Genomic DNA, 26,655 nt, shown 5'->3' on the forward strand with positions numbered 1-26,655 from the left:
GTTGTTTTCTGCTTTCAGTCATCTAGCTGTGCTTCTAGGTTAGGATGATCTAACTGTGTGTGTGTGTGGTTTCTGTGTGTAGGGGTAGCCTTGTGACCAGAGTTACAATTGTTCATCCACAGCTGTGGACTGTGGCCCAGAAAGAAAGCCCACACACAGTCAGCAAGCTATGATCCCACTTGGATACAAACCAAATAATCGTACATACAAGTCAGCCTGATTTGTGCCGCAATACCATCCACACTTGTAAATTCCTACATCCTTCAGGGCTGCTCAGTTTGCTCAAATGAGCTATAGACATGCAAAAGACTACCATAGTGTTTAAGAAAATGCTAAATTGATAAACATGTTTCTATAGCACCATAGCCTCTTTAATTCACAAACGTTAATTTAAAATGAGCCTCTTTCACGATGCATAGTTCAACTGCTTCTTTTTGTCCCTCAGTCATCCGAGGGGATTGCATGCAGTCACAGATGATGATGCTGCTGTTGTGAGTTGTTGATTTCTCTGGGAAGCCATTAGTGTTGTTTGTCTACTCAGAGCAGTGCCGGGTTACTGGACCCCTTCTTACTAACAGTTGGTTCATATTGGCAAACAGTCAGGGTGCTTAACTAGGAACAGGAAAATGACTTGCCCTCCGTGGATTCCTTACAAATTACAGAACATGTTTTGCTTATACTTTTTCACTCTTTTTCAACTCAAGTTTGCAATTAAATGTGTCTTTAGAGACTCAATTTGTTCATGTTTTGTCTATTCAGCCTCATATCGCTTTGTTTACTCTTTCCATCACCTGACCCTGAAAAGTGAGTTCTGAAGCTCTGTATGGAAGCTAAACAATTACAAGGTTAAGTACCTCTTGCCTACATGAGAATGCTAAATATCCCTGTTCAACTGTATTTCAATATACAAAGAGTTGGATATTCTGTGAGTGATGGCAAACTTGTTTCAACAAACGAATAGGAGAATCCTGTTGAGGTAAATAGAGCAGAAGGTGGAGGAGTGTAAGGAATTTTGGATTCACTGGCTTGCCCCTGCTGTGCCAACTCTACAGCAATGAAAGCTTGGAATTGGGAGTGGAAGCAGCCAGGAAAAGAGAGAGGTGCATAAATCCTCCTTTTTCTCACAGCTGCTGGAAAAGGGTCTAATGTGCTGTCCAAACATTTTTGGAAATCCCCAGACACTTTACACACAGTTTACACACTATGCACTGGTCTTAACCAGAGGCCTATCTAGCAGATCTTTGTGACAACACTTCTAATACTGCTAAAGCAAAGGAAACATGTTTGCATCATGACATCATTTTATAGGAATCCTATATGCATAAGGCACAAAATACATTACAAGTGACCCTCATTGCTGGCCACTCTTAACTGTTTTATAAGCAGTCAGCATTGCTGGTGATAAAGCATCCTGCATGTCTGCTGCCTGGATATTTTGTCACACCTAAATGAGACTGCACTAATGCTACAGACGTGGTACTTACTCATCTTTAATCAGAGGTTTGTGTGTGTTGCACACGTGTCAGTAGATTGTCTCTTGAGTGTGTTTTCCCACATCTATTAATTTCCTTGTTGCTATGGTCTTGTTCTACATGCCTGTGTGTGTGTGTGTGTGTGTGTGTGTGTGTGTGTGTGTGTGTGTGTGTGTGTGTGTGTGTGTGTGTGTGTGTGTGTGTGTGTGTGTGTGTGTGTGTGTGTGTGTGTGTGTGTGTGTGTGTCCTTGTTCAGAATGTGTGAACAAACCCTGACCTTTGAGGTAAGGAAACAGATAGTGTCCCAGAATGTTCCACCCAGCCAAGGTCCGCCTCACCTCGGAAGTAATCCTTCTTGCTTTCATGCTGCTTGCATGCTTAGCATTTAAGAAAACACACGCATCGTTAAAAAATGCACACAAATCCACTCAACAAACAACACACATACACTCACGTGCCTACACCATCCTTCATACTGAAAATTACTAGTATAGGAAGGTTATTGGACATGTTTACTGACTGTTGTCACTGTACAATATGGTTTTGGCCAGAAGGACCTTGCTGTGAACTTTTGAACCCCTCCCACAAAAACAGCAATACTACTTTGCTGTAATGCTGTTCAATGTTACCTTTAAGCCGTCAGTAAGTAGGATTTTGGAAAATAATGCCCTTATGCAGGCTGTTTACACAAGATCCCTGCCATACCAGCCACACTCTTGCCGCCTCAGCCCCCCTCCTGCCTCAAATCACATTTAATAGGGCTAGTTTGATCCCACGCCAGCATAAGCATACACTTGCTATGACCTTGGTTGAATTTAATGGGGGTTAAAGAAGTTTTCACATTGGCAGTGTGCACATTAATAGTTTGTCTGGCGGATTTGGTAAATTGGATAAGACGGAAGTGGAGTCAAAGTGTCCGATTAATTGGGTCTACAACACCCCCCACCCCACCCCACCCATCCATTGCTTGCACAACCCTGCACAATCCTTAGCATCCTATCCAGGTTCACCTTGGGGTACTCTGTGACATTCTGTTTAAGTCAGTACTTTTGTGTTTGTGTGTGTGTGTGTGTGTGTGTGTGTGTGTACATGGGTACTGTATTTATGTTCAACATGTATGTGTGGGAACTAAATGCAGAGACTGAGGGAAAAGTAAAGCATGAAGTGGGAGGTGGACGAGAGGTAAGTGAACATTGGTGGAATGAGGGGGCGTAAAGAAAGTGTGAAGCAACTAAAACGGCTCTGAATCAATAAAGGTCTGTTAAAAGTTACAGTGGACTGCAAAAAGTTTGATAGTGTAAAAATGTGGGAAAGAGCAAGATGGTTATTAAACTACTCTTAGTATGTTCTGCGGGGGTTTACAAATTTATTTTATAATTCTCACTGTATAATTCCTGCATGTGTTGATTTATATTTATGCATATTTTCGTGCACTGTCTTATTTTCCCCTGTCATTTATTTATGAATTTATTGTTTTGTTCCACATTTTACTGGATTTTGTTGGATTAGCATCGCTCATAGTCTATTAAACATTTTCCAGATATGGCAATGCCAGCTTCTATAATGTTATTTATGTCTTTACAGCCACCAGACTGTAATATATGTGATAATAGCATGAGATGTAGCATCATAGTGTGAGCCAAACAAGTCTAGTAATCCACTGTAATTGGTTGGATTTTTGCAGTGAGTCAACCTCTCTGTCTGCCTGCCTCTGTGCCTTTGATAATCCAATTTACATTTCTTTAATCTTTACCCTCTGCGTTTAGCAAATTAATTAAATATTGACAAGGAATCCAGGGAAACCACAGAAAAACAGAATGTCACAGCTAAACTGATTACTTCCATGACAGAGGTAAGAGAGAGACAGAGAGAGATGTATGGTCCACCTCATGCACTATAATGATTAAAGACCATAGACAATGGCTAAATCCTGCAACCAGATGAACAAGTGTGCAGATTGAATGCTGTCTTCGCCAAGGCTCCCTTTCATATAGCATTAGTCTGTGGCCACTTGTCAATCTTTTCCCCACTAACCCAACATGATAATGATAACACTGTCTTTCTGAGTGATTTCCTCCAAGAGAGAATCCCATTTCCCTTCTTGAAAGCCAACGCACCATCTGTCACCAGAGCGCTGATAATGAAACGCTAAGAAAAACATTCATAGGATCATACACACACAGGAAAAGCTAACATGTTGTAGGAGAAGATTTGAGTAGGTCCATGCAGGCTGATGATGTTTCATTTTCCCATGGAAACCTGACTTTGACCCTTGTCCTTTTCTTCACGTAAGGGTAATTGGACAATCTGGTTAACGCACACATAGGAAATTGTGGAAAAGAGCCAAAAGTGTGTGTGTGTGTGTGTGTGTGTGTGTGTGTGTGTGTGTGTGTGTGTGTGTGTGTGTGTGTGTGTGTGTGTGTGTGTGTGTGTGTGTGCAAGGTAGCAATGCGTGCACGTAGGTGCCGGGCAATATATTTCCTTTTTTTGTGTTGTTCTCCGGGCGATTTATGAGGACTATGGTTAACTGCTCCTCAGATCTCTGCAGGTAAATCCAGACAACTAGCTAGACTATCTGTCCAATCTGAGTTTTCTCTCGCACGACTAAAACAACTTTTGAACATACACGTTTCACCAACACAAGTTACTTCCCGAGGCTATTTTGCAGCATCTCCGTGCGGAGCTTAGTGCCGCCCAAGACGATTGTGATTGGTTTAAAGAAATGCCAATAAACCAGAGCATGTTTTTCTCTCATCCCGGAATGCTGTGTAGACTAGCCAGACCCTCCTCCTCAGCGCTGTGGAGGAAGGTCTGGCAATGCGAGACGACGTGACATGAGACTAGATATTGTGTTAGATTTAACAGTTACAGTTTATCCACATTATTGATGATTATTTATCGAAAATCAAATTGTGAAAATATTTTGTTAAAGCACCAATTGTCAACACTAAAATATCGTCATAATATCGTCATCGAGAGATTTGGTCAGCAATATTGTGATGTCGGATTTTCTCCAAATCGCCCAGACCTTTGCGGACGTACATTCACTTACAGTATTTATATTTCTACCAGCCCATTTGGTATTTGTGTGTGTGCTTGAGCATGAGCCCACTTGTGTCTGTGTACAAGCATGCCTGAGATTGTGTTTATGTCTGTCTTTTTGGGAGCATCAACAGACACAGTGACGATGGAGTTGATTTTATTAGGGATAAGATTAGAGTCGTCTTGCATTAAGCTTGCTGTGGTGTTATTATTCTGATCTGTCCCTTGGAGTTTCCGACTTCAGAGAGACAGCTGGCCCAGTAACATGATCCAGACCGCCAACTATCCTCTTACTACTTCACAGCCAAGTCAAAGCTCAGGCCAAGGACTAGAGCTGATTTAGAATGACTAAAGACACACACACACACACACACACACACACACACACACACACACTTGCTTATGGTTGTCCATTGTGTCCGATGATGACCATCTTCTCCTTCATTTTTGATACTTTTGATGACTGTATAAGACAATCCCAACATACACACAAACATTTCTCCTCACTTACAGTAAGTATGTGTAATAATAACGAATATAATAAAAAACCTTAACTACCCAAACCACATAGGGTAGTCTGCAGTTCATCCTTCAGTTGAGAAGAAAAAAAACACCTTTTTTTCCAAAACGATGACGAAAGAAAGGAATGCATAGCTGAGAATGAGTTTGGAGGTGTAAGGAAAAGCCCTCTGGCTGGGAGAGGTAGGAGAGCTGTGAGTAGTGGGAAGTGAGGGGAGCTGATTCTCACCACCATCATGTGGCTGAACCAAATTCCCTCTCTCCTCTCCTCTCCTCTCCTCTCCTCTCCTGCTCTGTGTGAGGAGTGAGTTTGGCCTGGGGCAAATGTTCAGATATGGGTGCTAGTGATTGGTTTGCTGCCAACGGTGGCAAAGGTCAAGCTGCTCTGTGCTCTTTGTTGTTGTTTCCTCAGAGTCACTGTTGTATTCTGTTCTCCACTGCAATCCCTTGTTTCGTTATTACCACTGCATCTCACACGTTGGTGTGAGATGCATCTGGTAGATGGTTGTTTCCATTTTTAAGCTTGTTTTTAGTTGCTTTATTACACTTGTTTTGCTTATACAACAGTCTAGTTTATGTATACTCTCTTCACAGTGGGAAGTTGTTTGAATTGCCACTTAATATCTGTATTCAGAAATAACATTGTTTCACAGAGCTTTACGCCAGGTGTGTTCAGATAAAGGCGTTAAATCAGTTTGCTGCCAAAAAGAGCAAAACATGGCTTTGCTGATTAAAAATTAGGGGAACTAATTAGTCTTAAGGAAAGTCCCAAGTAAAACAATGAGCAATAAAAAGATATTATTAGGCTATGTTATCAATTATTAACTTTATGGAAAAAGTAGACAAAGAGAAAAAAGATCCCCAAAGTTACTTTCTTCAGAGAGAATAAATGTTCACCCCAATGGATCACAAGCACAAAAGTGTAGAGTAGCTTGACCTAATTCAGTCCTCAATGTCATGTAACTGTAAAATATTTATTTTGATATGCCAAGTAAGGTAGCTTGTTTTCATCAAGGATAATAAGACAAGATACACCTTCATTGATCCCCAGTGGGAAAATTTAGTTGTTGCAGCAGAAAAAAACATACAAATGATAAGTATAGAAAGAAACATATAGAAATAATAAGATAGCAGATAGAATAAAAAGTATAAACTATACAGAACACTTGGAGACAGATGACGTGATAAGGTGAGTGGTGCTGATAAAGTGTCAGTGGTGTGATTAATAGCAGCAGTCTTAATATAATAGAATATATTGCATGGGTCAATGAAATAGTGAGGGAAAATTAGACATACTAAAGGTGCAGTAGTGTTAAAATATAGAATAAAATAATATATGGTTATAGTCTGGATCAAAAGGAAGTACATTTCCAGGATAATTTTCTGACATTAAGCCTGGCTCACGTGCCAGATGTCCCTTACATTCTGCTCTCTGTGTGTTGTCGTTCTTAAACTCTGTTCGCTTCAGGAAACAACATCAAATTTCGAGCTAGCAAGCTACACACTGAAAAAGGCATGTTTTGAAGAAAATTTGGATCGTACAATAAGGCAGGCCTACTTGGTTCTCTCAGAAAATGATTTACGGTTTACGGCATTTACAATCTAACTGGGATGTTTTGGGACCGGTTGGCGGGATTGCTATGGACAAGGTACAAACGGCGATACACTGGTAAGAGCAAATTACGTTTTAGACCATGTATCCAGCTAATTGAAATAGCTCACGTTACTGTATTGTGTGAACAGTTATTTTATGTGTTGTTTTTTTTTGCAGGGTGCAAATGTGCCACCAAAACAAGTTACTTCCAGAGACTATTTTGCAGAAACACCGTTGCTGCGTCACAAGCTTAGCGCTGCCCAAGACAATTGTGATTGGTTTAAAAAAAATGCAAACAACCAAGAGTGTTTTTTTCTCCTATCCCAGAATGTATGTGTGGTGTAGCCAGACCTTACTCCACGGCACTGTGGAGATAGTGATGGTGTCCACACTGTGGTCTGGCAATGCAAGACTATGGTAATAGTAATAATATAGTGTGAATGATCATATCTCATGTAATCTTAGAAGGATAAAATATAGCTTTTTGGGGGGTTTGATGTGAGTGGAAACTGAGACCTGTTATTATTATATAACGTAACGTAGTGCATAGATGTTACAAAACTACATTTCTACATCAGTGCTAATGAGAACCCCATATGTCCTATTCCAACCTCTGTGGTCAGTCATGAACATTGTTGGGAATGTTTGTGCAAAAGAAGTAATGCATCTTTGCATTGTATAAGATGCAGTTGCAGAAAAAGATTTTGTAATAATAATGAGAGAAGAAGACATTTCAGTGCTGCCTAATTCAGCTGGAAAAGGGGGGTGCCAGCTGTAGAAGGGATTGCTTCTGTTTTGACGGTGGCTAAGATATGGCTGTAAGTGTAACAAGTATTCCTAACAAATTGATGCTGTCTCTCTTTTTTGTATGTTAACAACTGCCAGAAACAAAAAGTGATTACTATCAATTAATTATGAACCTGTAGATTATACAAGCAGTGTTGAATGCTGAATAAATATGCTTCATTTAGCCATGTTTGGAAATATACAGACTTAACGTAACTGCATATTAGTGTCAACATTTAAACCATGTTGTGTTGGTTTAACCATGTTTAGTTGGTTGTCTTTCTCCAACTTTGTCCAAGTTGTTTAATAGTCTAGCACTATTTGTGTAACTGTTTCACAGTCTGCAGTGTGTATGTCCTTATTTTAGCCCTGAAGTTTGTGCTTTTCATCTCCTGCCCTCTTTCTCCTGAGAGGTGAACCAAACACTCTTTAAGACTGATGTGTGTCAACAGTATAGACAGAGATACTCTAGCCTGCAGGACTTTTCATTTTCCATCAAGAAGCACAGTGTGTGTGTGTGCGCGCGCAAGTGTGCTTCAATGTATGGTTTGGCTTTAAAAAGGTGGTTCAAATAAGAAAATGTATGAGGTTTACAGAATAACCATGGCAACCATTAGTGTAACTGTTATTCCATCATAATTACGAGATTTGAATGCTATTTAAAAAGCAGATCATCAATTCAGGTGTTTGACTTGGCATTCAAATGTGCTTGAAATATAATTTTACCAGGGAGTGAAATTGTAGTATTACGGCTGTCCGGAACCACATTTCATCGAGGTAACTTCGCAGCTCTTCGGCTCATCTTCACCATCGATATATTCTGTCTGCTCAGCTGAAAGTTTTCCTAAAATCCTTATTTCCCCACTCACCTGCCATTCCTCCACCCTACTATACTTTCCCCTTTACCTCTACTCCTCCCCTCTTTCCATCCCATTCTATTATCGCCTTCCCATCCTCCCCTATTTCCATATTGGCCTTTTTGGGTCTCATAACCCAGTCGCTTTTCTTCATAGAGTCTGGAAAGGCGCTTGAGCAGTGAATAATTCTGAACATGATAAATCCCACCTTAAATCCAGCCATGAGACTCCAACAGGGTTCCACATGTAATTCTAAGCCCTATTATAAGGCCACTAATGCCGGTTGAGGATGGCGAATCACGGCACAGCCTGCAGCCATGTAAGAATTAGAAATAAATATGCATCGGTACCAGATAAATATAGCAAGCGGCAAATCTGCCGTGAGACTGTGTGTGTGTGTGTGAGAGAGAAGCCACAATTTGCAGGCGATGAGACGAATTCGCAACAGCTCTCTGGGTAATTGATGGATTAAATTCAGTGGCTAAGGGGTTGGAGTTAATGTGCGCCATAATTTAGGAAAAAGAAAGCTCAATAACATTTTTTGGTCCGTATTCAAGGAAATGCGTTTCGCTGTCATGTCTGAACACCTCATTTTAGGGCTTGTATTAGGTGTCTCAAGGGTGGCAGTTGAGGTCTCTATCCTTGGTGTTTAGCTATCTGTTTATTGACTGTGGAATTACTTGAGGACTAAATGAGGGGTGTAAGCTAGCCAGGGTAGAGCTTCAGCTCTGGGTTTTTTCTGCATATGGCTCCTTTGAAGTCATAAGTATAAGTGTAATATTATTTTATTGAGTCCCGACCAGACAAAGTCTTTATGCCTGTTTCCTAGAGCTGCACTAGCTGCTTATATCTGTGGTCCACGAGCTGATCTCCTCCCACTCTCAGGCAAATAGCAGAGTTACTTAAATTCACTCCATTCGCTGAAGAAAGTCTCCCTATAAATCAGGTAGCCATCCAATCAGAATGCAGGATTAGGGAAGTAGATTTTTGATTGAACCTAGTGCTCACTGAGTCTACCACCATAATTTACATGGCTTACACACCATTGTCTGTTGCCTGTTACACACATTTGATGATAGCGTCTGCAAAATCTTTGCACCTCACGTTTTTCATTTTTCAAGGGTAGAAAGTGGGCTGAAATGGGATTTACAAGACATCTACTGTAATTCAGTGTTTTCAAAAGAATGTGTGTGTGTGTGTGTGTGTGTGTGTGTGTGTGTTGTGTGTGTGTGTGTGTGTGTGTGTGTGTGTGTGTGTGTAGGACAGGAGGAGGGAAGAGAGGGTAGGAGTAGCGGGGCCACATGGTCAGGGTAACCACGCGAGATTCAAGATGGCGGTCGGGGGACTGCGTGATTTGAGGCTATTTGTAGTTTTAGTACAAAGGCCCAAAATGGCTGCTCCTAACGCTGAAATGGCGGAGGACACCGCAAGATTTCAACACGTGTTACAGACAAAGGGGGAACACACTACGGAGCGCTATTATGGTGCTGAAATGGCAGTTGTGAAGCTCTGTTATGTTCTCGCGTGACTATGGTAACAGGCAAGGCCAGCTGTTTAAAATAGTGTGTGTGTGTGTGTGTGTGTTTGTGTGTGTGTGTGTGTTTGTGTGTGTGTGTGTGTGTGTGTGTGTGTGTGTGTGTGTGTGTGTGTGTGTGTGTGTGTGTATGTATAGAAAAGGGAGGGAAAGAAACAGGAGGGAAACACGACTGAAAAGAAGAACACTTGAAATCTTGATCCTCGTGGCAGTGATAACCACTCTCCTCGTTCACTCAAGACTCTGGCCTAACGTCAAGTTACTGCAGGGTCTGAGAATTTGTTTAACGAGGGGAGTATTATTTTTCTGCCTCTTTTGTGAGCTAACAGCTGACTCTCCGTGGTAATAATAATCAAACAGTTCGTCTAACACAGGTCTACGATATAACGTCTCGTTATGTCGCAGCGCCATGGTTTGAGTGATGAAAGGAAGGATTATTATCTCGCTTGTGCAGTGACTAAACTTCTCCGCGGCGGGAGGTAGCAATTACAGTTTCAACACAAAACTTCAACATATATCGTGATCTATGATACCTTAACTGCAATAATTTGGGACACGTCGGTCCCGATCACATTAATGGCAAAACAGCTGCAGCAATAGCATTTACTCATTAATAAAACACACTGTTGTACATCTGCCCAGAACTATTAAGCCTCTTACTTTGTGTTGCAGTCCATTAGTTTGTCTGGTTCCTCGAAAAACGGGGTGGATTACCCTCTATGCAGATTTGATGAGATGCTGAGTTTGTGTCTCACTAGGATCCCTTGTATCACCGAGGATACAGAACAGCTCACTCGACCAGCGAAATTATACTATTTATTCTCGTACAACATTGACGACGTGCCTTCATTCAGCAACGGGTTGCAATCGAAAAGCGTTGAGGACTGGGTGGCGGAGAGTTTTATAGCATCGGTCACCTGGTCTCGGACCCCTACTGCGTTCAGGGACCCCAACCAATGGGGGGAATCAGAGTTCTTGAAGGTGTGAACTACAATGTCTGTAGTTTTTAGAATTTTAACCATTTTGAACCCTCTTTTGTCATGGAGATGCAAATTTTAGGCTTCTGCAGCTACATGGAGGCCTCATCTTTGTTTGAGAAGGGCTGCAGGCCTGTGGCCTGCCTCATGTTGGCCACATGTTGGTTCATGTGACTCCTTTGTGTCACTGGTCTGATGCTTAATCCACTGCTACGGTCCCAACACAAAATATCAGCATGTCATATAATCTGATGTAGGAGCAGGGTTACAATATGTACTAAGGTAATACCTGTAGTTATTCAAGATTGTGTGTCGTGCTGTGTCATCCCCTCTCTCAACACCACATGTAAAAAAATGTCACACCTTTAGGCCTAACCTTATGGGAGCTATTAGTTTGTGGTGTCCCTGAACCTCTCCAAAACCTCTTCAAGGGACCAAATTGTGCCAGTTTACTCATTTGTGTGATATTGGAAAAAAAAAAAAAAAAACATACTAAAGCATTTAGATGACTATAACATATTTTTCCTTTATTCAAACATTGTTGATCATCTTTTTCTCACAAAACACATTGATGGCTGGCTGTGGAAGGAGGGACTTAGCTCTGTTACGCGTTTATTTGTTCCTACCGATGTTATAACCTGTTGGAAAGGGAATTTGATTGGCTACAATCGTCTTCATTGACGCGTTGATAACCAATGACAGCTCATCATACCAAAACAGCTTGTTCTACGGCTGTGCAACAACATGAGGGAGCCCATTGGCCTTCCACACTGGGAGCGCTTGCTGAACTTCAGGGGCTGTCCCGGGGTGAAAACTAAATAGAAAAGAGTAGGGATACTTTCATTTTGTAGGCAGCAATATAACGAAACAAGCATACCCAACAACACTGGGCGTTTATATGCCAGTGAGTGACATCAATAAAAAAAGGGTATCAGACCATTTATCAGTATACACCACAGTTATTGGCATTACAGTGGATAGAGGAGAAGGGAATACCCAATACTATTATTGGTTCTGACAGTTTTTCAGCACTATCTAGCATTAGATCAGGCAGATCATCATTTAGAACCGATATTTTCAATGAAATATTTCTTATAATGTACAGAATTCAAATTTAGGGCATATTCCTAAGTTTCATTTGGGTTCCTGCCCATGTTGGTGTGGAGGGAAATGAGCAGGTGGATATTCTGGCAAAACAAGCACTCAACATTGCTTTTGTAGACAATAATAATAATAATAGATTTTATTTGTAATGCACTTTACATTTGGAGCAAATCTCAAAGTGCTACAGTTAAGATCATAAAAGCATGGTAAAAACATCAATATAAAATACAAATAAATAAAATAGACCTACAGGTTCCACTAAGAAAAGCTGAAGTCAAAACATTTATCAGGACATATGCACAAACGACATGGCAGGAGTATTGGGACATTAGTAAAAAAGGAAGGCATATCTTTACAATTTACAAAGACATGTTGGTGATGGGAGGAAGGTGGGTTTTAAACGTAGGGAAGAAAATATCATTACTCGTCTCAGAATTGGTCATACAGGTCTTAATTATTCATTACATAAAATAGGCAAACATTCAACTGGAAAATGCACATACTGTAACCAGCCAGAAACTGATGAACACATACTAATTCATTGCATGGAATACATTACCCAGAGAGACCACATGGTTCACAAACTTCATAAGGCAGAACACCACACCTTTTCACTGTCAAGGGTTTTGGGGAAAACAGCAGGCAAGGTATATTGCAATATAATATATTTAAGTTTCTAAGAGAAATTGATTTAGTAAAAAGAATTTAGTTTCTTTCGTTATTTTTTCCTGCATTTATCTTTTGTTCACACTCCAGTCCAGTTGGTGGCGGTAATGCACCTTTAAATTGGTTTGCCAACCGCCAATAAACTATAAATAATAATAATAATAAGAAGAAGAAGAACACTGGGCAGGAAGTATTCTTATACTTGGAACAAGCAAGGGGGTAAGCCAGCCTCCACAAAGCGTACCTCCTATGGAGCCATTTTGTTGCTATCAAGCCATCACCCGCAGTTACCATCCCCTTGACTGCCATTCATTTTGGCGCCACTTTGACAGCGAATAACTTTACATCTGAAGCGTTTAAAGACTCTATTTGTCCTTTGTTTATTTCTTAAGAAACACAACAATGTATAAAAGGCTCCATTACCTTGTATCTCACGTTATGGCTCTGTAGCAGGCGTTTTTGTAAAAATAGGCTAACGATTGTGTCATAACCACGCGACTTACTATCCCATAGTAGAGGAATTACCGTACAGTACAGGAGAAGCTCACAGGCAGTTTCGACTTAGATTAGTTGTTTAAGTTGAATTACTAATGTTAACTAGCATTTTAGTGAGCAATAATTAGCCTGTGTCCATGTTATCTTCTTACATATACCTACGCTCTCCATCTCTGCAAGATTCGGAATGATTGAGATTTCTCTTGGCACAGCTACCAGAAGACTTACAACTTTCAGACAGGTTGCTCACGTCACATGGGCCCAGATTCAGCTTTTACGACGAGCTAACAGGTAGGGGATCGCCATGTTTTCTAGCTCTTTTGTTTATCATTCTGGTAAGTCTAGCTATACAAATCATGCTTTGGTGTAGAGGGCTGCATTGGGATTGCAACACAAATCTCGCGGGAGCGGGCGGTTTGAACTTTGCTGCGGGCGGGAAAGGGCAGCTAAAAAAACACTGCAGGATCGGGATGTAGCCTGGAACCCCCCCCACGCCAGCAGACACCATAGATATATATACTGACAGTGTATATATCTATTAGCAGACACCAGCAGCGTGTCTGAGCCTCCCAGGACGGGGGAGCTCCGAGGCTCTGTCCACCGTCCGCCCGCTCCCTCATCCTCTGCTCCTTCCTCCCCTTCTCACAGCAGCAAGCACCTGCCTTCTTTCCCTGCATCTTCGCCCTATTAGCCTATAAAATGACGTGTTTTCTCATGCGGGACGGGAGAAGACACAAAATCAATGAATCTCTATTATTGTGCGGGCATAAATAAGGAGCAATACCAACACTCGCTCATGACCCGCAGCTGAACATTTATTTTCTCTTAAAGTCCAGTCTCACTTTTTTATTTACCTAATCCGATTTTTGAAAGTTAACCATCGACACTAGAGTTTGGGGAGGGAAAATCACATGGTCTGAAATGTTCTTAACTAGCATAGAGTCATGTATTCTTTTCTCTATGGTGCTACTTTTATTTCCTTACCAGTCTTGTTTGACTCACTTGTTGGTCAATTGCTATAAAAATGCACTTTCTTTCTCTCTTATCCCGACCTATCCAAAACATTTCTTATAAACCATGTCAGAACTTTTTTAGACAACCTACTTACAGAAAAACAGAAGTAGAACAAATATCTATCATATCTATAATCAGGTATCAGAAACAGAGACAGCTCAACGTGCACTGTAAGGTATCACATCTCAGACGTTTCATGATGTGTCTATTTGCAGCCATTCTCCTTTGTATAAACTTCCTTTTTGTGCAGCGGTAGAGGCTTTACTTTTATATTTTCAACTTCCAACTAAGAAGTTGATACATCAAATCGAGGTCAAATTGGGTTACTATAAAAATAGACCCTTTTTTTCAAATTGAAAATGAGAGAAAGATATAGAGAGCAAAAGGCTTTATTGATAGCCATCCAGTCGCTTTTAACATCAGTGATCATACGACTCCAGTGTAACACCCAGTGGACTAACTACTAACCTGCGGGTGCTTATTACACCCTGCGGGGTGCCATCCCCACCATGGCAGTTACACTTTAATTAAGTATTTTGTTGTATTAGAGACCTCAGTTTAAACTTGAAGCATCTTATTAGATCATTCCTCCCTCTGTGTTTTGACAGGAAGAGTGAATGCTGCAGCGTTTCTTTTTTCTTGATCTGAAGGCATATGCTAGTTTTTGTTCCCTTACAGTGGAGTATGGCACTATGACATGGTATTTGAAAAACCCTGGTTTTGTTGACTTATTAATTGCTTGTGTCTTTCTAACTGAGGAGTGTGGAGATGACACGGCATGCTGCGATATTCTCTTTAGATGGTGATAGTGGTTGTGGTGGGAGGTAGTGGGTGGAGGGGTTGTTCTTAACTTCTCTCTCTCTCTCTCTCTCTCTCTCTCTCTCTCTTCCCTCGCACTCCTCCTTCAGCTCATCAGTTCATCAGGCTTCTCCGTGGAACACTTAGCCCTGAGGAGAAGCCGTGGGTGGAGGTCTGTAACTTTTGATGAATGAATACATCTCTGACTCACTCCTCTTTTATGTGACTGTTTAATCTTGTCTCTCTCTCGGTCTCTCTCTCTCTCTCTCTCTCTCTCTCTCTCTCTCTCTCTGTTTCTTTCTCTATCTCTCGTTTGCTTCCTCTCTGAACCTCTTTCCCTCTCTTTCTGGCCTCTGCTCCTCGCCCAAGACAGTGGTTGCTGATTTAATTGGATTGTGCTGAACTCTGGCTCTCTGTTGCATCTCTTATGATCATCTCAGAGACTCTTTGACTCAGACTTCCTGTGAAGTTCTTCTTTGTAGCATTGTATGAACTTTGCTATCAGTCAGAAAAGCATCTCAACTCCAGGTTTTTCCAGGTACACTGTGTAGATGAGGTTATCAATTATTTATAAAGTTTTCTGTTACATAGACCAGAAGTGGGTTAGAGTATAGGCAGTCCTGAACACAAAATCGGGAATATGAATGTGTTTACAACATATCCAGACTTTACCTCAGGTTCATGGTCTGCAGAGCCAACTGAGACTTAGTCATCCAGAGACAAACAGGCTGCCTCTTGGATCCTCTACCCACACAGGGCTCACATCCTTGGGCTTGCCCCGATGCCTCCACCCTCTCGCCTCTCCCCTCCCCTTTGCTCTCCTTTCCCCAACCTCCCTGAGCTCGATTGAGGACGATGATTAAGACATCAAAAGCTGTGCCTCAGTGTAGATCAAAACTCAGGGCTGACGGGCGAGAGCCTGATCCCACATAGACTTCCGCTGCATCCCCACAGCCGGAGATTTGCCATTCCCAGCAGCCCTCCTGCTCCACTCCATTAGTATCTCCATGCCAATCTGAGGCTCCCCGGGGTTCAACATGTAGCCTAGGATGAGTCAGGGCTGTGCAATCAACCCCATCCATGGAGAGGCAGGTGCTTTAGTGGTGAGCCACAGTGGTGTGTGTGTGGGGGGATATGTATGTGTGTGTGTTTGTGTGCGCATGTGTTTATCATAGCTCAAGGCCCTTCTTCACCCCCACTGTTTTATCATCCCCAACACTGAACAGCAGCAGCCCATCACACCGCCTCTATCTCCTTTTCTCTCCTTTCTCTTTCTCTTTTACTCTCACTCTCTCCCTCGAGGGGCTTTAGTTCATATGATTCCACGCTCCAGCTTTAGCTCAACTTTGCCACTTGGCAGTCTCGGAAGATTTTTTTCTGCTTGTCTCTCATTTTACTCCTGCTGTTAAAGTGGTGATAAAGAGTACAGAAAATACATACAGGATCACGAGGAGGGACTTTTTCCTGCTTGTAAAATGAAGTGCTTCATGTTCCATCTGAGCAGCGTCAGTGGAAAAAGGTTAGAGCCAGTCAGAGTCGGTGAGGACAAATTGTGGGGAAAAAAATGAATAAACGTGGTTCCCGTCCAGGCATGGAAATAATTGGAGTCTTTCTAGTCGAGGAGGGGGGGTTAATAATAATCATCTCAATACAAAAAGGAGGTTTATGAAATGTTTTGGTATTAGTTTTAAGCAACATAGAGATAACACTGAGTTAAGAACACTGCGCAAGTAGTGTTATTATTCCCCGTAAACTGGCTGGAAATCTTTTCCATGTTCACTGGAATTTGGTGCTGATGTCATGGTTGGTACGGGCAGCAGCACAATCATTAAATTAGCTGGAAACACAACCTATGAATAGTCTTTCCATGCCTGAGGGACACAGAAGAATATGTACCACACAAACACGCATGTCAAACATACACACAGAGACACTACACAGTAAAGACACAAGCAGGCAAGACACATAATTCACAGATGACAACGTTGGAATCATCCTTAATTAATGTCCACTTATCAGCTCATCAAGGTCTGTGCCACTCTTCACATTGGCGGCTGAGTTACAGTCATCTGAGCAGCCACTCGGTCATTCAGTTTTAGCCAGTCAACCAGTGAGTCAGGCCCTGGGGCTAAGCTCATTAAGGCAGGAGAGTCCCCTACTATACGTCCCTACCGCTATGCACCTAAGGGCCAGCCCCCTCCCTGTCAACTCCCTGCCTTTAATTGAGTTCTCACTTCTCTTTATTTTACTGTCAGCATTATACCCCTCTCATTGTTATCCCCCTCTCCATCCCCTTTCTTGAGCCCATCTCCTCTCTTTCCTTTACTGCTGCTACCACCAACACTTTTTTTTGGTATTTCAGAGAGTAAGCACTTTCTCCATATTAAGATGTGAAATTCATTTTGACACTGGGCTGGAAATAGAGTGGAACCGGCAATATGCCCCTATCTGTTCCTTCCTCTCCCCTCTCTCTCTCTCTCTCTCTCTCTCTCTCTCTCTCTCTCTCTCTCTCTCTCTCTCTCTCTCCCTCCCTCTATTTTCCCCATGTCTTTCTTATTTTTTTCTTCAATCCATGGATCCACTCTCCCATCTCACTTTCTTAAATCACCTAGAAAGTATCCTGCGAGGTGTAGGCTCGCTTTCCCTAAATTATATTATATATAATAATATATAATTATATATTTTTTTTAAAGGATGGCATAGAAGAAAGGGCGTAATCCTTTGCACCTCTTTCTCAGGATTTGGATCTATTAAGAGGGCAAGAAAGAGATCAAATAAGGGATGCAGACAGAGAAAAGGACAGATTAAGAAAGAATGAAAGCGAAAGAGACAAAAGTATACAGTGAGAAATAAATGAGGGCTAAAGATGACAAGTGTTAATATATTGAAAGAATCAGTGGTGTCAGTGGTGTCTTGTATAATGTTTCAGTGAATCTGCTGATAATGTAACCTAATGTAGTTGAGGGAAGAGATACAGTGGATATGTGGATTGCATTAAGACTACTGTATGAATAACTATATCCCTGAGCCAGCAAGTGTCCACAAGTTACAGTGTAGCAGGGGTAGCAGAGACATGCAGATGATTAGACTGACTGTTACATCTGGCCACTAGCCCAGAGCTAAATCACATAGTTGAATAACTGTATGACCGCATGGCTGTAAAGCCTGGTCTGCCACGCTCTCTATGAGATGATATGATGCAACCGGATAAAGAGCAGAGCGAGGCTGTGTGAATACACATAAATGCACTTTAGCCAAGCAGTGGCTTTTCTTACATGATTTTTCATCATGGCTAAATATTTGTTTTCCCCCCAGGGACATTAGTGTCAAGGGATCATAACGATAGTCGCGTTACCAAGGTGGATTTGAGCCTTTAGGGTGTCTTGGCCTTAAAATCACCTCTGTACACGCAATAAATAGAGTGAATGCACATGCATGCAGATGCAGGCGTGCACTGGTGCATACAGATGCAAACATACATATATGCTTGAATAGACACGGAGGATGCACATACAGCCCCTACCCTGCATACACATATTTCATTACTGGATTTATATACATGGCTGTGTTCCATTGTAAAACATTGGAAATGGCCATGCATGTGCAGTTTTGTGCTCATGAACATGCATGCATCTATGTGATGTGACATAGGCCAACGGTGTACCGACATATTCTTGTTTGTGTGATTTTTAAGTTCTTTGTTTGTATGTGTTTCGGCCGTTTGTGTGAGATTTCTAATAACGTATACACAGCAGGGTGTATTTCTCTGTATTTCTATATATTTAACTCTATCCCCTGTAGCAACCGTCATTACGGCTCATGACACTCACACATACACACTGATAAGGTCTAATGAGAATCTCAGTCTGTCTGACATAGCTGAATCAGGACAAGTCATCCTTACAATGCAAAGACGAATGTGGACTACAAACACATACACGTATGTAACACCCCCCGCCCCCCCCCTTTTTTTTTTTATTTGTGTAACAACTGATGAAAATATACACAACCTTACATACACACATAAACTCTCTCACACACATTTTCACACATAGAAAGCCTCCTGAGCATGGCACGCCAAGTCCTCCAATTTAATTTGTAATCTAATAAATCTAAAAAAGCAATCAGCGACAGCCAATGGCTATTCAACTTAACCCCCTTGCCCTGTCTGACTAGACTGACATAATTGTCCTGTAATGTGGTCGAGAGGGCAAGGGGGAGAGGGAGCGAGGCGGAGAGCAGAGGGTCAGGGCCCATCTCCTCACCGAAAATAGCCTCTAAATGTGCAAGGCAAGGCTCCCATTATTAGGCCTTCCAAGTTGACAGGGAGGTGGCCAAGGCCTGTTTACATTCACCAGTGATATTTGGAATGAGGGACCATAGAGAGAGAGAGAGAGCGGGGAGAGGGAGAGGAAGGCACAGAGGGAGGGGAGAGGAAATAAATTACCAGTATGGTCCAGGAAGTGCGAGGCAGGTAATTGCAGTTGACAGTCCAGTCTGCCACACAGTTAATTTGAGCCTGAGCCCAGGTCCCTTCCACTATAGCGCACCATACTTATACACAGCACAATCTGTCTGCATAGGTACATGCCCAGAACACCATCTCTGTCTCTCTCTCTCTTTCTCTCGTTCTCTCGTTCTCTGTCAGTAGAATTATGACGTAAGCAAGATATAAGCAGCCATGTCTCTCCTGGTAGGTGCACACTCCATGTCCTTATTTTTCCTATTTTTCCTAGTTAATTTTCCACTGAGAAATATTGAATTTTGGGCAGGGTGATAGTGTACCTGTCAGTGATAGGGCGTCATCTCTAACTCTCTCTGACAGGTGGACCATTATATCTGCGAGGGAAAATAATCCCTCTCTACTTTAAGACCGGCAAATTTCAACCCATTGGTTGGTGATTGCAGAAGAGCAGGAAAGAAAGGCCTCTTACCTAAATCTGCTCTGATCGGTTAATGAAAGACATTATTTAGAAAGCTGATTGCTTTTTCGAAGGGAACATACAGTACGGGTGTTTACCTTCAGTTACTTTGAGAATCCATTTTGGTGAACCTGACTGGGCATACATGGATACACATACATGCATCAGTTTCAGTATTCATTCATTACGTACAGATTTTGATCTTCCTAACTTGAGTTTTGAAATATAGAAATGGTGACGTGACAAGCGTACCTTCTCGTTTTTTTGTGTGCTGTGTGTTTATCGACGGAAAACCAGAAACAAAGCGCAACCAAGTCTTTCACTTTTTTATCTAATACCAACAATAAACTTCAGTTTAACCCACTAAGTTTGGCATCAACATAGCTTATCAACAGACCTACATTTAGTGTTGATTTCTTAACAAAATCAGTAAACAGAGCCAATGACTTACTCTTATCTCCTCTAACATGCGCTGCAGTTGAGGATCTAGCTCAAATCAATCCTGACTTCACTCTTCTGTCCTCAGTGTTAAGGTTGGGAATGCCCAGTGGCCCCTCAGTCTACTATACCACGGATGACATCAACCCCTCTGGTCCCACATCCCTGCAACCACTTGACATTTCTATCGACATTTCCCACAGTGCTCTCACATTAAAGGGCGTGACATTTCATTTGCACATGATGTTGATTAAAATACACCCTTATGGTCTCAAGAAAAAAGGGGTTTAGGCCATTTTTGTACCCTCTACTTTGGGAAATTGAGAAGAGATGAGGGAATAAATAGAAGATCGGCTGATTGAGGGAATTATGAAAAGGCCCTATGCTGGTGTTCTGTAAAGGCCGGAAGATATTTCAATTTTCCATTATGAAATCAGATCACTTATTAAATGATTACTATTAAGTCAAAAGAAAGTAATGAACTATGAAAACAATTTGGTTTCATTTCATTGAGACACATACTGATTTCAGCTTCTTTCATGAGCATTTGACAGCATTCCTCTTTGCAATGCTTCTTAATTCAAATAAAACCTGATTTGAATCAAGCCAAATTCATTCAGAGTCCGTCAGTGGCAGGTCACATTTACGTCTGTGTCAGGCCACCTGCACGGTGCTGCTGTCTGCTGATGTGTTAGCCCCAGCTGGACATGTATGATCTGACTGCAGGCCAGGTCTCACCTGCCAGCTCCTATCGGCTCCTCCACTTGTACACTGGCCCGGGGCCTGTCACTGATGGGCAGCCTGCCGTCCAGTCTAAACGGCTGGCTTTCAAAGACATTCGCTGACGTCTATTCACCTCTGCCTGAAACAGCTTCTGACAAGACATTGGGCTGTGTATTTCCCTACTCAGTTCATGTTTCCTCTCAGAGCTTAGCTTAGATGTTTATAAGCATTGCATGGAAATGGATGACAAAAGAATTATTGCAATGATGACGGTATTAGAATTAAATTCAAATTGGAACATTTACCTTGAGAGAGACTAGCGCTGACCTGTGTTTCCACTCATCTTCACTGCACAACAGTTAAAGCGCCATAACATCTGTAACTCAATTATATTAAATTAGCACAAAGGGAAATGTATAGCCATAAAATAGGCATTTATGGTATACTTGTATCCCCTAGCAGCCAGTAGGAATCCAGAAAAGAGTAACATAGTAACCTAATTAAAAGCAGTTGATATAATACCCAATGACCGCTCAGCTGTTAAACTAGGAGAAGTGCATAGGTTAATCATAGCCTGTGAGCAGCTTCATGTAATAGAACTGTAATATGATAATTAGTTCACTTTTACTCAAACTTATCTGTGTCAATAAAAAATATAGCCAACCATACGCATGCCCTGGCCTGATCCAATATATCACACTAGACATAACAGCCACTATTCATGTTCCATGCTGACCTGGTTAGCACCAGGAACATTTAAAATGCATTGCAATGAGTGTCTTCCATTGCTACAAGGTGTTTGATCACTATTATGCCATACAGATAAGCTAATTTAGCAACCATTATAAGCTGGTTGCCCTTCCACCTTGGTAGTATTTCTTTAATTACTGTAGTGACAGCATTGTCCCACATGGTTACATTATTATAGCCCAAGAGGTTGTGTTTAAAGAGTGATGCAGTTATTAGCATACCTTTTTGTCATAAGCACATTCAGTAACCTACAAAATGGCTTTATTCTCTCAGTTAAATTAATGATGTGACTGATGTGAGAAAAATTACTTCTAAATATTCTGCAAATGACCAGAATATATCTTTCTACAAATAACCCTTTGCATTCTTTTCTTTTTTTTTTAAAGGTTTCACTAAAGAAGTTGATCCCAATTTCTTATATTCTCTCCCTCTAATGATCTGCCGCTATTTTGCAGCACACTATTGCAGTTTTCAGAAAAGAATGCGCTCCAGCAGCAATCCTACCAGCAGCTGGCCACAGTTACAGTGCAGATATCATAGACTGCCATCAAGTTATGGAGATGACAGTTATATCATCAACTCCATCAGCCCTCCTCAGTGAAACAATTTGCAGTGTCTACAGGGGCAGACACAAACAAACCGTTTTCCTGATATTCCTTTCCCAAGCAGTCAGGCTGCAAGGGTCTTTCCCAGCTCGAGGTGAGGACAGCAGGCATACAGGGAAATGGATAGAGAGAGATAGAATAGGAATACATGGAAGGAGGTGAGAGAGAGAGAGATATAAAGCTAAAGAGAGAGACAGAAAGACAAAAGCGGGAGAGAGAGAGAGAGAGAGCGAGAGAGAGAGAGAGAGAGAGAGAGAGAGAGAGAGAGAGAGAGAAGCGAGCCTAAATTGGGAATCTATTACTGAGGCATGGGTAGAGCAGCCTCTCTCTGTCTCCCGTAAACACACAGAAATGTGTTCAAGTGCAGGGGCTTTATAAGTTTCCCCTTCTCCAGAGTAATGTGCTTTGAATGGCTGGTAAAATGGGACTGGGAGAATTTCATTCCCGCTGCCTCCCCAGGCGTCTCACCTTTGGCCCACCGATGATATGAGCCCTTTTCTATTTTTTCCACTTTTACTCTCCCTCGTTCCCTCTTTCCATCTAGCCGACTGATGGAGAGGGGGAGAAATAAATGGAGAGCAGTGACACAGCAGGGGATGGAGGGGTGGAATTGTAGAGGGAGAGGCACAGAGGGAAAAGGATTGAGGAACAGGGCTTATTTATTTAGTGGAATGAGGCAGGTGCGTTATCCACAGCTCAGATTAGCTCATCTGTTTATGCTAAATGCCACACCATGGGAAGCGCGGTGGTGTCACAGGAAGTAGAGAAACCCATTTTTCTCACTGTCTGCTGCTCCCACCGATTGCTGGATCTGTTCTTTTCACCTGTCAGACCTTTACTGGGATTCACGTATTAGATATAGTCAACAGATTATTGGCTTTGCTTTTCACTTACCTTTGTAGATCTTGTTACCTAATAATTTAGCTAGCTGATACATTTGTTTCTTATTTTGCTTGATTCAATTACATGTTAGGACATTTCTTTGTTTTTCCTCTCATTTGATTTAAAACCAAATACGGCTGAGGTAGTGATGGTTGAGCCACTCGGGGTCCCTGTACACCCAAATGAGTTGACTCAGATGAAAGCATGTTTAAGTCCCGCTTTGGCCCCTATACTAACATGAAGTCATGAAGCCCAGGGTGTTGGGTCTCTCAGCACCCACTTAGACATGACTGATGCATTTTAAGGCACGGTAACACTAGACGTTAAAAACATTATAGCAACAGAAAAACATTGGTCCAGTTCTTTATTTTATGTTATGTTATGTTATGATGAAAGTCATAGCTTCGGGATATGCTATCCTTTGGATGTGTATGTTTTTGCTGCTTGCCCCCTTTTATGGTAAAACTGCAGTTTGGAGAATAGGCACACTGTTACATGTTGGACCCTAGATCATGTTCACGTCATATTTTACACAACCTAACTCAGGCTCAGCATATACTGTGAAATGACGTCTGTCATTGTGATTTCTGTGTTAAAGAAAGATGTTGGATGTTTTATATGAAGGGAAATAACCACTCAAGTTACATTTTATTCATAACAATCTTTACTAAGAATTGCTTGAATGACTATAAGTGATTTCTTATAAAGAGGACATCATTAAAAGATTGTATATCAAACAGTATAGGTTAACAGAAAATGTTTATTTATGCTTACTGTAACCTTTTGCTCTCATCACCTTCAGTCAGTTTGTCCACCGGTAAAAAGATAAACATCCAACTGGTGTACTGATTGGCACAAATGCAGTGATATGAACCAGTCTACTTTATATTTTAGTGCCTGTTTGCATTAGATGAGCGATTTTCAAATGTTAGAGTGAGCAAAAGGAAATAAAAAGCGACGGTGAAAGAAATATTACACCTGTTCTTCGAGTTGTGTATTCAATGGTACAAGGAGGTCATATTCTCCTCCATTAGCCCTGAAGCTGTTCATTACTGCGTGATGTCTCTGCTACTCCAAACTATAAGGAGAGCTTGGCCAGGCCACGACCTTTCACCTCTTTGCCCTCATGCAGAAAATCTTCTTGATAAGACATGTAATAGCTGAAGCATTATCTTGTATGTGTGTGTCTTTGTGTATCCACTTTGTGCATAGCATGTGAGAGGGTCACAACTTCCCTGCATGTGCGGTTCCCACCTACATCTCCTTTCCGTCGCCTTTTTTGATTCACTGAGCTGTGACTGTTGCTGGGTGAGGAGTTTTTCTGCCATTAAAATGCCTCCACGGCTGCATTTCCACCTGTTATTAAAATCCGATCTGAGGGATCTGATGGATCTGATGACAAGTGAACACTTCTAGGTATGTGTTTTTACCCCTGGCAGTAAAATGTGTCTCCAAATGCATCCTGAGTAGTCTGGCGTTGCCAGACCTTCCTCCACAGCGCGGCGGAGGAGGGTCTTGCTAGTCCACACAGCATTCCGGGATAGGAGAAAAACGTGCTCTTTATTGGCATTTCTTTAAACCAATCACAATCGTCCTGGCAGCGCTAAGCGTCGGATGCAATAACGTTGCCTCTGCAAAATTGTGGAATGTGCTCATTCAAAAAATTTGTTTTAGTCGTGCAACAGAAAACTCAGATTGGACAGATAGTCTAGTTAGCTGTCTCCATTTACCCTGCAGAGATCTGAGGAGCAGTTAACCATAGTTAACCGGAGTTTAGAATGCCATGACAAAGAAAGCGGAAGGTAATGGGACAGCCAGCTGAAAATGAGGAACATCTGGCGGATTTTCCGGCGGCACCGGAGCAATCCCGTATATGAATTGTCGTCAATATAGTGAGTGACCACTTGTGATTAGATCTACCCTTCCCACTCTATATGCAAAAAACAACGTACATAATTTCCGTTGTGTGTGTGTGTGTGTGTGTGTGTGTGTGTGTCTAAATGTTAGCTGTTACTCTTACATGAATCCTACATAAGAAACATGCAATGAAACACGTGATTCACTCTCAGTGGTTTCTGTGACATGAGAAATACTTTTGAATGAGTACGTAGTTCCGCTCACAGTTGAGTAGGCGGTCCATAATGTGGCCCAGGGCTAAAAGAGTGTGGTCATATGTGGCCCACACCACCTCAGAATGTGGTCTGAGTGATCGGACCTAAATGTGTCCTAGATGCGCCTGGGTGCATTCCCACCTCTACCTAGAGCTGTCCACTTGTGATTGGATCACTCAGATCAGATTTTAATACCAGGTGGAAATGGGGTACCTGATGGAACCATTCAGTCTTCCTGTGGTGAGAGTAAATGGAGCAGCATTTCACAAACAATAAATCCCTGAGGGACCCTTTCTTTCCTTCTCCCCCTCACCTCTGAGCACTGGCTTTTCATTTGTTTTATTTACATAGCAGCCTTTATGAGCTTTCATCAGCGGGTCTGCTTATATAGGAAACTAATGGCTTTTCTGAGCTGTAATTTGAAAGTGTGTGTGTGCACGCTTGTTTGTGTGCATGTGTGCATTCATCCATATATTTTATGTTGGTATATCCACCCATAGCTTTGCATCTGTGTGTGTGGGTGTGTGTGTGCTGTCCTCTATCTTGAGAGAGAAAAGGCATGTGTTTTGTCTATATATATATATATATTTGCTTTTCACTTTCTACTTCCCCCTCCCTCCTTTATTCCCGACCTTTTCTCTCCGTCTGTGCCTCCGTTTTTCATTACTACATTGCTCATTGATTATCCATCATCACTAAGGCACTACTACAAGATATGCTGGATAAATACCAAACATGTGTCCTAGCTTCTTTTTTTGAGAGTCTTTCTACTAAATAGTTTTATGCAACACCGCTATGTGTCTGTGTCTCTGTTTTTCTGTTATGTTTCTGTTTGTGGTTACAAGTTTGTATTTTATAGCCTATTATGCTTTTATATTGCTCATAATATGTTGCCAATTTCTTGAGGAGGACCTGGCTGCAGACAAGATGGCGGACTAATAATGCTACAACCACAATGATCATTCGTATACAGAAAATTACATTGCAACAGGTGGAAGTGGTTCTTTGCGGTTTCTGACCCCAATGCTTCAAAGCTTTGATCTTTTTTTCTTTTCTTTTTTTGTTATTATAAATACATTACCGCAAAAATAGCCCATGAAATTAGGACTAATAATCCCACATTATTCATGTATGCATTAATATTAATTATAATAGGTTATTGGTTTTTATTTCAGACAAAGCGGTGTTTGTGTGTGCAGGGCGGTTATGGCGCTGTCGCTCGTACTGAAATTGATAGACAGACAGACGGAGAAACATGTCACGGCCTGCCTCGCTTCACCCTGGCGCCTGGCCTGAGCAATCCTCTAACGTTACCAGCACCCAAACCAAAGTTTGACCAAGTGAGCGGTAGCAACTCAGCTGCAAC

The 26,655-nt window shown here is 41.7% G+C and overlaps 1 protein-coding gene and 1 long non-coding RNA gene across 2 annotated transcripts in view; both read left to right on the forward strand.

Moving 5' to 3' along the window:
- Window positions 1-26,655, forward strand: part of LOC116056857 (ultraviolet-B receptor UVR8-like) — a 306,897-nt gene that overhangs the window by 236,543 nt on the left and 43,699 nt on the right. The window lies entirely within an intron of this gene.
- Window positions 13,561-25,331, forward strand: LOC118493665. Its single transcript, XR_004895607.1, has 4 exons — window positions 13,561-13,573; window positions 17,725-17,731; window positions 23,919-23,923; window positions 25,248-25,331. It is a non-coding gene; the product is annotated as an uncharacterized LOC118493665 (long non-coding RNA).

Source organism: Sander lucioperca, chromosome 2 (genome assembly GCF_008315115.2).
Source record: "Sander lucioperca isolate FBNREF2018 chromosome 2, SLUC_FBN_1.2, whole genome shotgun sequence".
NCBI lineage: Eukaryota > Metazoa > Chordata > Actinopteri > Perciformes > Percidae > Sander > Sander lucioperca.